Source organism: Agrilus planipennis, unplaced genomic scaffold (assembly GCF_000699045.2).
Source record: "Agrilus planipennis isolate EAB-ADULT unplaced genomic scaffold, Apla_2.0 scaffold77, whole genome shotgun sequence".
NCBI classification, from domain to species: domain Eukaryota; kingdom Metazoa; phylum Arthropoda; class Insecta; order Coleoptera; family Buprestidae; genus Agrilus; species Agrilus planipennis.
In genome coordinates this window covers 567,468-580,741 of record NW_020439413.1, presented here as the reverse complement: position 1 = coordinate 580,741, position 13,274 = coordinate 567,468, and the positions used below count along the sequence as shown (strand labels likewise).

The 13,274-nt window shown below is 36.2% G+C and overlaps 1 protein-coding gene across 2 annotated transcripts in view; it reads left to right on the top strand.

Moving 5' to 3' along the window:
• LOC108734264 (synaptotagmin-7) overlaps positions 1-13,274 on the top strand; it is a 663,520-nt gene that overhangs the window by 141,620 nt on the left and 508,626 nt on the right. The gene's annotated exons all lie outside the window — the stretch shown is intronic.

Here is a 13,274-nt window from a genome sequence, read left to right as displayed (position 1 = left end):
TCTGTTCATAATAGAAAATTGTCGTAGTGCTGATGTCGTCATGAATCGACGCCATACTGTTGATTCGTTCCGAAATATACTGGCCAGTGCGTTGACGTTTAATTGACGCCATATTGAGAATAGTGTTTGTGCTCGTTTACAACAATTTTGCTCCAAAAGTTATTAACGTTTATTACAAAAAGAAATTGTCCAAACTCTGAAGCACACACGCCCGTTTGATATACTGTTACGACACACTTGTTTCACCAGTGCAATATGGTGGCACACCAGTACAATATGGCGTCGATTCATGACGTCACCAGCACTGACCAGTATGCTGGGTTATATTTCGGAACACACCCATAGTGTCCTGAGAGGAATTAATTTTGTGTACTTGACTGTTTTATACCAACCATCTGGACTAGAAAAACGAGATACATCATTGGGTACAACTTTTGGTCTAGAAATTTGCAACATAAGAGGGAATGCTGGTAAACAGAAGAGGCGGAAGAATTGACAGTTACGATTCAAACTTAATTTAATATTTATTATGTTATAAAAAATCCGCAACATCCCGCATTAATTTTATGCAGAATTTGTAATTTTCCATTTATTGGAAATATAGTATACAGTCGAACCTGGATAAGCGAAAACTGGTTAAGTGAAAAAACCCTATAAGCGACAAAAATAGTCAGGTCCCGTCATTTTTAACCCCAAAAACCTCTATGAGTGACAGTATAAGTGTACCTCTTTTAGAGAGTCATTTTTCACTTCCAGACCTCTGTAAGTGACAGTTTCTTACTCTAGACCTCTGTAAGCGAGACTATTTACAATTACTAGACATGTGTAGCACACTTTTGCGCTTGTTCCTACCTGCTCATGGTACTCATCCTCAACATTTGGTTTCAGTTGATAACAATCGTTGGGGAAAGTACGTTTGACGTTGTTCCTTCAAAATGTTGAAGCAAAAAATTAACTGATCACATTAAATAAATAAAATAAGTACCTATTTATAGCCAAATGTTTATGTACTTATGTATTGACGCCCTACCACCATGTTTATGTTCGACTTTTATTAACCTCTATAAATGAGAAAACTCTATGAGTGAGAATAATATTCGGGTCCCTTGAACTCTCGCTTAAGCAGGTTCGACTGTATATCTAATCATGGAATCCAGGATTGATTGAAAAGATTGTGCAGTGCGTACATAGTGCTTTCGGTCATAACTTAGGTATAATGTGGTGATTAATGTATTAATTAGAAATTATATATAGCTGTCAATTTCCAATGTTTGAACGTGTACATACTTGACGTGAGTCTTGATTAACTGATTTCGAGATTAAGGAGAGAGCGCAGAAAGAAACTGATATGTGTCAGTAAGTACGAAGGGATTATTTTACAATTTATAACACGTATCCCCACAGTGAATATTACGCTAGCACAAACCTTGCAGGACGATGCAAATGCTTTAACCAAAGAACTGAAGGGGGCAAACAAGTGTAATGTTCGTGGGTACTTCGTTTACTTTCTGTAGCGATGTAATCTTCAGTTTGACCGGCGCAAAGTAGAAAAGAAAAGCACTAGACCAGAAAAGGAAGGAGACAACTCTCGGCCAAACTCTTAACCGATGAGGAGCGTATATTCCATACAGTACTGCACGGAAAAATTGACCATTTTATCCACTACAATTGCATTGCTCAAATGTGCTGTTATTGGTACCATTTACTACTGAAAATATAAACGAGATGTTTATTTATATTTGAAGACATATTAAAGGCTTTAACGCTTGTTTTCGACTCGCACTNAGTCTCGTTTTCATTGAACGGTTTAATTGCTTTCCCGGGACGCAGGTACGACACACACGTCTACAGATACGGCGCACATGAAGAAAAGCGCCCGCGGCTAGTTGGCGAATCGATAAGCCGCTCACACACACGTATGCCCGATCGCACACAATCACGCTCGTGGCCGCTACACAAGATATGAATGGTCCGCCAATGAATGACAATAAAGTAAATGTCCGAAGTGCTTTTTGATCACAAAGTTGCCTTTGACAGTTGTTAACTCATATATTAAACTTATAAACTAATAGTATATTTGTGATACTGCAACTATTAACTGAACACCATTTAGCAATTTTATCAATAAATAACAAAAAAATGAGTTTTTTCCGAAAATTGCAAAAAGCTCCTAAAACTGTAAGACTTAACTGTTATTAGTAATAATTTCGAACAAAAACTACGAAAATACGAAAATAAGTATGATAATAATTTTGTAAGTAACAATCGATTTAAATTAATAACTTGAACAATAAATCATAGAGCAATTCGCACAATAATAAACAATAAATTGGTTTTATTTCTAACTTCAAAATACAAGAACAAGAATTTAGTCTGAAATCACTTCGTGACTATACTCACTCCAATTTCGTCATCGAAACTCCAGACGGCAAAAATATGTACCATTACCGTTCAAAATATGTTTTCCGTTTTTCGAGTATAAAACTGTACTTTATTAAAGTGATCACATAATAGCTTCGTTAGAATTTTTGAGACCATTGTTTAGAAATGAAATACTTTTGTTTTTTTTACTCGAAAGTGTAAATAACGTATCAGGCAATTTAAATACCTACGTCGTTATTAGTAAGAGGTACCTACCAACTTCTGTTCATAATAGAAAATTGTCGTTTCTATTTTTAACGAATTCATTTTGGTTCATCGGCAATCATCGTCATAAGGTCTTCAGTCCTAAGACTGGTTGGACACGCATTTCACTAAAATTATAACATCATTTCGAACGCTTCTAAACTTTTCTTTCCGCCGCGCCACCCATTTTTCGCACCCGTACAACGCCGCGCTCCAAACATACACCTTTAACTTTTTTTTTGGAATTTCTAAATGAATCGTTCGCGGGCATAACAGTGACTGCTGTTTATTGAAGGCAACTTGACCCTGCGTTATTCTTTGACTTATATTCCTACTACTCCTTCCGTCCTGTCTTATCTAACCTTCTAGATACTTAAAATCAGCCACTTCTTTCGTATCTTAACTTTGTATTCACACTTTCTATATACCAGTATTTTAGTTTTACTTTTATTTATTTTAATACAATACATTTTTGTCAATACCGCTTCCATTTTATTAAAAGCTATCTCTAACTCCTACTTGCTAGATGCTAATACTGTTATATTATCTGAAAATCTAAGCATACTAATCTTTTGCCCCTCTATATCTATCCCTACAGTTGTACTGTCTTTAATGATGTTGATCGCGTCTTCGGTGTATAGATTAAAAAGTAGCGGCGACAGTGTGCATCCTTGTCTGACTCCATTTCCAAAGATTTACTTCTCTGCGTTGTTGCTCCAGCTCTATAACTGCCTGTTGCTCTTTATAAAAACTAAGTATTACTTTTCTATCCCTGTAACTCATCCCTACTGAAAATTATTTCATTTCAGAAAATGTTAAACTGAACATTAAAAATTTTTCCATATCGAACGAACATCTTAATGTCTACATGGCATCCGGTTGTAGTAGCTGTTTCTAAATACTTTATAAAAACGCCATTCTTTAAAATCCTTTGCGTCAAACGCCATGTTACTGTTACTGGTAGTTATTACTCGACCTTGAGTTAATCCACCTGAAGTTTCCGCTTAAGCGGTTATTGGATTGTCATATCAACCATTATTCCAGACTAACACTTACAGGCTCATCTACTGGTGTAATACCCATGAGTAATGAATAATTAAACAGTGACAACTGGAAAATAGATAGCATTTAATACGTTTCAGATTTTTATTCGTCACTAGTTGTGTGCCAGAGCCTTTATCTGCTTAAAACATCTATAATCTTAAGAACCTGTTAGTCTCAAAGGGGACTAAAGTACAAAATTTTGTAATTTACCTTTCAACGGTTGTCGTTCTTTAGATAACGACAACCAATCAGGGCACAGCTCCGCATAGACTTCGCTCCAACCGTTGCTTCTATAATGATTTTGTTACTGTAAGATTCATTTCCTTCCGAATCGTCTTTCTTTCAATCTTTTGCGCCGTTCTCTCGAAATGTCAGGGACCAATATATTTCTATTAAGCTGTACCTCTGCTTGAAACGAGTACATCAAATTACAGTCCATTTCAATTTGTTAGAATTGTGACCTTGAAGAAATCTGCGCGAAGATAAAAAGAATACACACTAAGCGTGAGCAAAATAGAAATAGTTGGAACAAGTTTGAACGAGCAGAGCTCTCGATGGGCGGTCTTACAAGATCGGCTAGAACTGTACAGTACTAGACGAAAATGTTTAGCAATTTCTTAAAACAAAAATGTATATAAATTAACAATAGAAAACAAAACAAAAGTTTTACAGGTGTGTAGAGCGTTAAGTTAATTCACTTGTTATTATTTTTGGCTAAATATGCTTTTAAATAAAGCACATTCTTAAATTTTAACGAGACAGGTTAAATAATTTTGCAAATGGTACTGTACACTTTTGTCTAGTTCTCGCTCGGTGATCGGTGGAGAAATGAGCTCCGCAGACAAATATAATTGAATTTGGAATTATGCTACGGCGCATCCTAATAAAGGGAAGGGGCATATCTCCAACTTCTTGAAACGAACAGTAACTATCAAATGCTTAGCTTTAGTGAGCGCTAGAGGCATCTTTCTTTCTCCTGATGTGTTTTCCTTTTCTTCTGGTTTTGAGGTCATTTATTAATAACTACGGAAGTTTAGTTTGTTTCCAAAAAAAATATGTCAGAATTAGGTACCCAAACGTTATCGACGAAGGATTTCCGAGAAGTTCCCTCGTTTCATGTAAATATCGATAAATCTATCAACCGTAAAGGAGGGTTAAATTTGTTAAGATATCAATTTTGATAGAAGACAGGGTGAAACGCTAAATTAATATGTAAATTATATTCACCCTTAGGAGCTCTTACTTGTATTCACAAAACTTCCCGCGGATATGTTTAATAATACCGTCTCCATTACGATCGTACTGCCAGAAGTATATTATTCTGGTATAAAATATGACATTAAAACCACAGAGGTAAAATATTAATTCAGAACTAAAATTTTCAAAATTAAAATACAACAAAGTATAGACGTACATTCTCTTGCTATCTGGAAGAAGAGTGCAGATTGCAGAAACATTTTATAAAGTGTCAATTGAATATTTTTAATGAAAACTCCAAAAGAGTTTAGATAGACTGATAAAAATTAAAGAACAACTAATTTTCTTAAGTCTATAGTTACGTATACGGATGTTTCTCAAATAAGTAGCACGCTTTGGAGAATGTTAAGTAGATGTAATATGAAATCACATAATGAGTAAAGTAGTTAGATTAAGAGGCAAAAAGAATTGGAAGAATAGTAGAATGAAGATTCCGGCTATAGGGCCTTGGTCTAAGTAAACTATTGTGTCCAGACGTTTCGTCAGCTACTATCTTCATTGGTAGTGCTGCGTTGACAACGTGTGGTGAGTCACCCAGTCGCTGTCGAGACTTCGGTATATATTCTACGTTCACGTTGTCAACGCAGCACTACCACTGAGGATGTCAGCCGCAGTAGCTGACGAAACGTCTGGGCACAATAGTTCACTTAGACCACGGCCCTATAGCCCGAATCTTCAATCTACTATGGATTCCGGCCGTGAAAGCCTTTGTTCTTAAGTTGGAAGAATTTCGGACAAAGTTGTAGTTCGAAGTCGGCCCTGGGCGTGAATTGGCAACGTATAAGAAATTGCGATAACAACTAAACAACTACATGGGTGAAAAATGTAAACAATGACGATTGTGAAACGGCTAAAAAATAAATATCAGCAGCTATGCTACTGCACATAATAATTTTTAGACGCCCATTGTGATAGCAATTAATTAAATAACTACATTGCTGGTTACTGATAGTTTATGTAGTGATATATAAAGTACACTTCGACATAGTATTGACAATACAAAAGAAAACAAAAATAAACGTTATATAAACAGTAATAGGTAAATTAGTATCCTCTGGATAGGTAATAGTAATTTTTTCTAAATTTATAAACTAACATTGAGGTATGTATTACCAAGGTGCGTTAGACTTTTTTGTAGATTGTTCGCCAATAGCCCTGTCTACCCATTATAACAAAATTAATTACAACACCAGTAAACACACACATATATATCTACGTACACTACAAAAATTATTTGTAAGTCACGCAAAATCGTCCGGCATTTGACGATTGATACATGCGCTGTTTTATAAAACCCCATACAACGATGTTAAATGGATTTAGATCAGAACTACACGCTGACCAGGATATAGGACCTGTACGTCTAATCCACCATCTAAGAAAATGTTGGTCTAGAATCTTACGCATTGGTCAATGCAATACTCTACACTGACACGTTTACTTACTTCTAATGACTTCGACTGTCTACCTACATACACACTTAATACAAGCTTATAACGGTAAAAGAACAAAAAGCTACTCTAGGCTGGCTGTAAACATAAACACTGTCAATTACACTTAATCTAATCTAACAAATAACCAACAATTCATGAGTCTCAAAACACAACATGATGCTGCTAAGTAACAAGCGATTGAATGCGGCGTTGCAATGTCGTGTTCCTTGAGTGACCGTTCATTGCCTGTCCTTCCAAGTCCGTTTTTCTCGAAAACACTGGACTTTCAATCACTTCCTGCAAGCTTGATACTTATTTCAGACATACCTTGGCATAAACACCAACTTCAGTACTTTGTAATTTCAAACAAATAGCCATAAAGAAAATGGTGCTTATCTAATTAAGTACATATAATAAGTGAACAGCCATCTTAAAATAATTTATATCTGATAGTGAGATCATCATTCCGTTTAATACGTTCTTTGGTTTAGAATTACATGAGCCTTGGTCATAGATTGCGCAGACAAATTATGTAGTAATTTCTACATTTTTATCTCTTAAGTGCATCTGCCATCACCTTTTACAGTTTATTTGCGGCTCCATCTCCATCCGTGGCACCCAGCGGCATGGTCTAAAAGTTTAGACCATTGCTTAGCATTCGGGAGGACGCCGGTTCGATTCCGGGTCCGTCTGCCTTGGTACAATTTTTTCTGTGGTTTCCTTGGATTACTTAGGCAAATGCAGGGGCTGTAATAGTCCACAAATAATCTTTCATTCTTTTCTGTTTTCATTTTGTCCGTCTCAACTTTCTCACCCGAACCACCACCCACCCATTCCCACAATTCCTGAAAGCAGGCTGAAGAGGGCCTTCCGCCCTACCTTCCGGCATAGTCCGGAGAGACTACCCGTCCACCAGCATTACTGGCTGGTGGGTATGAAACACCCAAAAGTTTTTTTTTCCATCCGTTGTTGTACAAGTATAGATGTGGTTAGAGTCAACAGAATAATAGTCAGCGTTTTCTATGACTACATCGGAAGTTTTATGTCATTGGAAATCATCTATAATTAGTTAATCCGATTTTTGCAGAGTACGATAAAAATAAGCCAAGTGTACAGGACACAATAGCAAGTAAACATAAAAGTAATGTCGGTTTTTTCTTAGCGTTTCCTTTGATTACCCTACATTGTCATAATCTTCACTATTGTGTATAAATTTATTCTCGTATCTATATCGTATGGTAAGATCATTAAACATTCGCCGTGTATGTATTTTCAAAATCTCTCTAAATCTACTATTAGACGTTGACAGATTATTCTGCACAGGAAATTATCATTCATTCAAATTGTTTAAATCCAAGTGTTTCACTTCTTAAATGCATACATCTGGGATATGGTTCAGAATAAAGGATTTTACTCTGCGCTCGTACCTCGTATGAGAAGTAACCTGGGAGAGATAGACGATCATAAAAGAAAGATTGCATGCAGTTTGCTTCTGTATTAGAGTTCACTTTACCTTACAGCGATTTGTTTCCGTAATCTTTTATTCAAAACAATTTATAACAGCGGTGTTTTATGAGTGAAATGCTCCTGAAATCTGATTAAAGTTATAAATTGAATTCTTCACGTATACCGTATTGTTATCAATCTTTCACTTATACCCTATTATTATCGATCCTAGAGGGCAAAAATTCGTTATAACGGCATAAGAGATAGAGGAACGCAGGAGGTCATTCTAGCTTTACGAGTGACAATAGAGAAATAGATAGAAACAAGGAAGAGCGCGTACATAGGATTTGTAGATTTAGAAAAAGCTTTTGACAAAGCTAAATGGGATGTTAAATATACTTAAAAATGTCACCGCTACTTTTTAATCTATACATTGAAGACGCGATCAACATCATTAAAGACAGTACAACTGTAGGGATAGATATACAGGGACAAAAGATCAGTATGCTTAGATTTGCAGATGATATAGCAGTATTAGCATCTAGCAAAGTGGAGTTAGAGATGGCTTTAAATAAAATTACGAAACAGTATTATATGAAAATAAATAAAAGTAAAATAAAAATACTGGTATGCAAGGGAAGGAAAAGTAAAGAAAGAGCGAATATAAAGATAGGAGACGAAAAATTAGAAGAAATGGCCGATTTTAGGTATCTAGGAAATCAGATAAGTCAGGACGAAAGGAGTAGTAGGGATATAAAGGAGAGGATAGCGCAGGGTCAATTCGCCTTCAATAAAAAAATTTACTTCTGTGCTCGTAAATAGTTAATTTAGAAATTAGAAAAAGGTTGGTAAAGGTGTATGTTTGGAGCATGACATTGTACGGGTGCGAAACATGGACAGTGGGCGCGGCGGAAAAGAAAAGGTTAGAAGCGTTCGAAATGTGGTGTTTCAGGCCAATGATGAGGATACCGTGGATAAAGAAAGTTGGAAATGAAGAGGTATTAGAAAGAATAGGAGAAGAGAGGACAGAAGTCAACAAGAAACAGGCGACATAGGTTAGTAGGACACCTTCTCAGGCATGACGGTCTAGTCGGAGACGTATTAGAGGCAGAAACGGGAGATAGGAAGGGTAGAGGTAGACCTGGATTAGATTACTGTTCGCAAATAGTTAAGCATGTGGGGTTGTTTCAGTTTTAGGGAAATGCGAAAAGAGTGGAGGTCCGTGTCCAACTAGTCTTAGGACTGAGGATCTTATGATGTAATATATTCTGTCACCGCTACTTTTGAATCTATACATCGAAGACGCGATCAACATCATTAAAGACAGTACAATTGTAGGGATAAATACAGAGGGGTAAAAGATTAGTATGCTTAGATTTGCAGATGATATAGCAGTATTAGCATCTAGCACGGAGGAGTTAGAGATAGCTTTAAATAAAATGGAACGGGTATTGACTAAACAGTATTGTATGAAGATAAATAAATAAAGAGCGAGCGTGTATTAGTGTACACGCGTAAAAAGTGATTGTATTATAGTAGTATTTTTAATATGAAATTGGTTTAAATCATTGCATTAACTAATTACTAAACGCTTGCACCATACAAGACGCAAAAGGAGAATTACAAATCAAAACAAACACCAGAGCATATGCAATACACATACAGCGAAGATCTGTTGACAATTTTTCGAAATGACAATTTTAGGATTATCGATTGCTACTAACAGGTTAGCTTCTGTAGCCTGTCAACATGACTCCTCTTGGACATATCCACCAGGGGTCACACTTGGCGCGTGACGCGTGATTCGTGATGCTGTGACGCGTGACGTTACAATTTTCAGTTTTATACCCTAGTAAATTTCCCTCCTACCGTCGCTAAAGATGAGTCACTTCAAAAATATTGCTATGCAAGGGAGAAAAAAATAGGGAAAGAGCGAATGTAAAGATAAAAGACAAAATATTAGAAGTGGCTTCTTTCCGGTATCTAGGAAGTCAGATGTCTCAGGATGGAAGGAGTGGTGATATGTAAAACAAAGGATAGCGGAAGGTCGAGTCGCCTTCAGTCAGAATAAATCACTAATATTAATTTAGAAATTCAAAAAAGTTTGTTAAAGATGTACGTCTAAAGCTCGGCGCTGTACAGGTTTGAAATGTGGTGTTACAGGCGAATGATAAGGATACCATGGATAGAGAATGTTAGAAATGAAGAGGTTCTAGAAACTATAGGAAAACGGAGGACTCTATGGAAGGTAATAAGAAAAAGGCGAAATAGGTTGGTAGGACACCTTCTCATGCATGAAGGGCTAATCACAAACATATTAGAGGCAGAAACAGGTGTTAAGAGAAGTAGAGACAGACGTAGATTAGATTATTGTTCGCAAGTTGTTAAGGATGTGGGTTATTCTAGCTTTAGGGAAATGCGAAGATAATAGGAAAGAGTCGAGGTGCGTGTCCAACCAATCTTAGGATTGATGACTTTATGATGATGATGATGATGTTATCGGAATTCTACATTTGATTCAGCGCTCTGTCGGCGTGACATAATACGCGAACGATCTTTTACTGCTTATTTCTGGATAGTTTTAGTATTTTAGTACATCAGAATTCTAAATTTGATTCAGCTGTGCACCTATTTATTATACACCGTACATTTTTGCATAAGCTTGACTGTATGTACATATTTATAAATACATAAAAGTAATAATTATAAAATTATGTTTTCGATCAACTTATATGTCGTAGCTTTCATGTTGTGCATACCGCCAAAGAAATGAGGTTCAACTTTCCTACCTGTTCCTTTTACTTCGTTAAGTATTTTTCAATTTATCCTTGGAGAAAAATTAAACTATTTATCACAGCTTGCTGCGTCCTTCTTTGCCTTTTTTTACGGTCCGCTTATCTTTAGAGCCGAACAAGATTCTCGTTTTATTAATAAACTTACACGGAGGAGCCTTGGTTCGGTTGAACGTGGAAAAAAATTTCGATATCAGGTACAACGATTGAATCCAATAAATATTGCAAAAGGCAGTTATTCGTCTTATCTTGACACGACTGACTGAGTTATGGAATCAAATGTTTGACAGTGATAAACATCCGCATGCTATATTTGATTCCAAATGTTTTTCAAAATAGCATAGCCTACTCAATTGCTTGTGTATCTATGCCTCGGCAAATTAAATTTAAAGAGGCACTAAACCTTTCAACGTTAACTAGCTTAAAGTAAGATGACCGAAATAGCCCCCCAAAAGGACAATAAACAGAAAAATGAACTACTTTTGCAGTTATTGATCATACATCATAATAAAGTTGCAACATAAATCTAATTATATAGCCTCTTTTACACCACCATTTAAATCCGTTTCTGCACGTGGTAACTGCATAAAGTCGTCATAGGGTTGTCAACTATAAATTTATTTCATATTGATGCTTCACATAAAACTGTAGCATTATTTTTCTCCGTTCTCAAAAAACAAAAGGAAGAAGAGATAGAAGACGAAACCTGGACGATGGGCGCGACGAAAAAGGAAAGGTTATATGCGTTCGAAATGTGGTGTTACAGGCGAACGATGAGGATACCGTGGATAAAGAAAGTCAAAAATGAGGAGTTATTTGAAAAAGTAGGAGAGCAGAGGGTGCTACGGAAGTCAATGAGAAATATGCAAGATAGATTGGTAGGACATCTTCACAAGTATGAAGGGCTAGTTAGTGACGTATTGGAAGAATAAACAGGGGTAAAGGGATTAAGAGGTGGACCTAGATTAGATTATTGTCCACAAATAGTGGATGTTCTAGTTTTGGGGAAGTGCCAATATTAGCTCAGGATAGGAAAGAATAGATGTGCGTGTTGAACCAGTCTTAGGACTGACGACCTTGTGATGATGACTGTGACACTAATATCCTACGGGTCATGATAGAAAAATTACCAATTTATCACATCCCTATGATAAACCCCCTTAAAAATAAAACACTAATATTTCATATGACTCGGTCTCGATGAAGGGGTGATTATTGAATCAAATTCGTAATTCATCAAAGGTTTAGTTTTTTAACTTACCTTCTCTATCTACCTTATTGGTATAAATTAGTCCATTACTATATTTTTATGGGCAAATGTTTCACAAGAATTATACTTTATAAAATTTAATCGTCAATATAAAATCTTCGGGATAAATACTGGTTGGAAATGCACCTCCACACCATACTATCTTAAGTCAATCTTCCCATCAATAAAAAACTAGAGTAACCTACATCTCTAACTATTTGCGAACAGTAGTCTAATAATCTAGGTCCAGATTCAGAAGGATGTTTGTGTGTTTCTGAGAGACAAGGAAAGACTTCGTTCCCATATATGTAGATACATAATATTTCGGTATTTATATCGCCTGTAATTTGAAGTGTTAAATAAGATAGCAAACTACTCGATCTGTTGTCCATTAGCGTCGCGACTCCAATTAGGGATCAGGAAGTGTGGCTAGGTGTACCGTAAGATTCGATAGGTGTTTGAGTAGTTGTGAGAAAGGTAATGATTTGGTCCTCAGGATTCCTATTTGCAATTTTTCTTTCTTATTCGTCGAAAAGCCTTCTCAAACAAGTGATTGCCAGTGATACAAATTCCCTTAATATTTCTTGTCTTTTCTGGGTTTATTTTTTAAACTGTAATATTACCGAAGTTCTTCCGAGTATTTCCAAATCACGTCTTATTAGTTTTGAGTGCAGTTGACGTTAGATATCTTTAACTTTAACTGCATATTATTTGTTAAAGAGGATTTCTTTATTATTCAATCCTGTCTCTTCTAAGATATACACCGCTTAGCGTGAATTGCATTTGGAACTACTACGTACTTGAAGGACTTTCGGTAATATTCGGCTCCGTCCCCAAACAGCGTAGAACACAAAAAACAAAACGCTTTCTCAAATGCTTGTATTACCTACTACTAGTGCCGCAACATACCTCTGCTTCCCCTTCCGTTTCCGCATACATTTTCACATCCACTTCTGCATCTGGTTTCGCATCTTTATAACAGAAGCTTATCGGAATTAACAAAATTTATTTCTCATCTTTTTGAAAATCGATATATCGAAACAATAAAACAAGTCGTAAAAATTTATTATTATTATCTGTTGGCTGAACTTGACCGTTTTCAAAACAAAATTTAAGTGGAATTGCTCGTTGCATGTTGGGCTTTATTATAGTTTAGGGCCTAAACCAACCAATGCAGTTGTAGCGTTTATTTATTTTGTGTAGTGTTTGCTCAGTGTTGTAAGTTTCAAATTAAAAGTGCAATTTTGAAGCCAAAAAAAAAATCATTACACTTCCGTTTCCGCATCCCCTTCCGTTTGCGCTTCTGCAAAAGTTTTACTATTTACTTCTGCTTTCGTTTCTGTTTCCGTTATGACACTTCCGTTGCATCACTGGTAGTCCTCATTCAGCAACGGAAACAGAAGGACCTTTGAAGAAGCTCACCACTCG